The following is a 2,279-nucleotide window of genomic DNA, read 5'->3' on the forward strand; positions in this document are numbered from 1 at the left end:
AGAGGGGAGTGTAATGAATTACAGAATAAGGTTGCTTGCTGTGCATCTTTTTTAATCAATGAATGTTTAACTCTTGAAATCTCTAGATGATAATGATTTCTTCCTCACAATGTTGCAGAACAGTATTTTTGTTCACATCATATTCAATTGATTTTTTTCCACATGGAAAACGTGAACGTTTAATGTCTAGTGGATGAAGGTATGCCTAAACCTAGCAGCACTAGCTCAACCACTTACAGACGGCAAAGTACTGAAACGACCAATCCCAAACATAATTGCACGAACTCTAAGCACGATCTCTAATTGGTTTGCGTTAGCCTTACACGTCGCTTAGAAGTTATTGATGGTAAATTCCCCAGAGTATTTGCTCTTTGCAAACATGTAACCATAGATTTTCAACCGCTCCTCCTAGGTTTTTTTCTCTCTCGATTGTCTCTAAATACGAACTGCATTTTTGGTCAGTAATTGCTTGGAATCGATCAAGTGTTGTCTTACTAAGGCTTTAACTTATAGAGAATGAATGTATTAGTTCTTACTATGTTTCTGTCATCCAGCTCAATCATAGCTTCTTGCAGCAACTAGTTGCATAGCTCGAGATGATGCTATGTTGTAAAAGTATTGCTGTCGTGAAGATCACCATCTGAAAATATATCTTTAAACAACTGCATGAAATACTCCGTTCGGCACTAATTTGCTAGTGTAAATATTCCATGGTTTGAAACAAACAAAAATATTGTCGCGGGTAATTACCTTCATTCCAGCTTCATGCATTCATTCAATGATTTGTGAACACTGAAAGCGTGTCCCTTTCACATAACCAAATGCTCAGATTGTAACGTAATCTATGGATTTTGGTTTATCAGGAAACCAAAGACCTAATAAAAACAATGTCAATGACTATGTCCATTGTGTGGCACATCACCAAACGCTATGAACCAAGTTAATAACCTCACTTTTTAAAGTTGCTGCCAACTAAATGTGTTAAGCATAATATTGTTAAATGCAACAAAAGCTAAGAATAACTATGTTCAAACCGGAGTATGTAGGGTAGCGCTTAAGAGCGTCACCGTCGAACACTGAAGATTTGTGTTCAATTCCCATGTTGGGAGGTCCTTATCGAGGATCTCTGTCTGTCTGGTGGAACGTTGCATCTCTTTCAGTCCTGGTTAGCCCTCATAGGCAAGGTCGAAGCAATCTCTTTTGTATATGATGTAAATAAATGTGTTGATGGTGGTGTAAACAACTACAGTATTAGTTAGTATATAAGAATATCAATTTAGTTGAACGCAGCGTAATTCAAGACCAAAAGTGTAAGGGTGTACGTTGTTTTTAAAGCCGCAGCCTTTATCTGAATGCTAAAAACCTCTTCAAACAAAGATGAATAATTATTATTGGCGTGTGGAACGTGGGTCTTCGTGCTAACCTGTTTGTTTCGTGTAATTGTTGAGGTCACTTTGTGGGTATTATTGCTGCGGCTAAAAATTTGTCTGATGATTATGACTATTTCCTTGTTGCTAAGCGACGCCTTTTCATGGTATCTCCGCTTGCTGATTTTCGGAATGGAGTATTTAATGGCATGCTGCGCTTACGTTCGAAATATGTATTCGTTTTTGGGGGGATTCATGTAGTAGTCATCCCTTTATGTATGTAGCCGAAAGATACAAATGAGTATTCCTACCATCTGGAATAAGGCTACTGTTTGAAAAATAACATTAATGTGTATTTTGCTTCTGATTCTTTTTTACATAATGTACTATTCGAGTATCTGTACAACTCTAAAGGTCTGTGACAAATTTCTGCATTTGGATGAAAGAAGCTTTTGGTGTAGTGCATTATTGTCAACCTTATTTTTCCTTTCATAATGAATTTTTTAATGATAATAATTACATTCTGTGTATTATCTAGATTTTACTTACATGTGTTTTTACCATTCCTGTACAATCAAGATATTTCCAACTCAAACAAATATATTTCATCTTATCTTTATGTTATGTAACATCCCAAACTGCTTCCTAGAATGGGATGGCTTAAAAGACTGCCCCACTTCCTCTCGCCAATTTCCGTTGACACAACACGGCACATTATCGATCTATGTTAATGTATTATATGTTCCAAAGGTCGTTATGATATGTGTCATGACGTGATGGAATAAGGCGCTCGTCAGTTTTGGGGCATATTGGGTTATTGGTATCATCTTAAAGCCTGTTTATTTGCTTGGCTTTTGGTGGAAAAAATATCCATCTATGTTGAATAGAAGTCAAAATATTTGCGATTGAAGG

Source organism: Aplysia californica, unplaced genomic scaffold (assembly GCF_000002075.1).
Source record: "Aplysia californica isolate F4 #8 unplaced genomic scaffold, AplCal3.0 scaffold00499, whole genome shotgun sequence".
Classification (NCBI taxonomy): Eukaryota; Metazoa; Mollusca; class Gastropoda; order Aplysiida; family Aplysiidae; genus Aplysia; species Aplysia californica.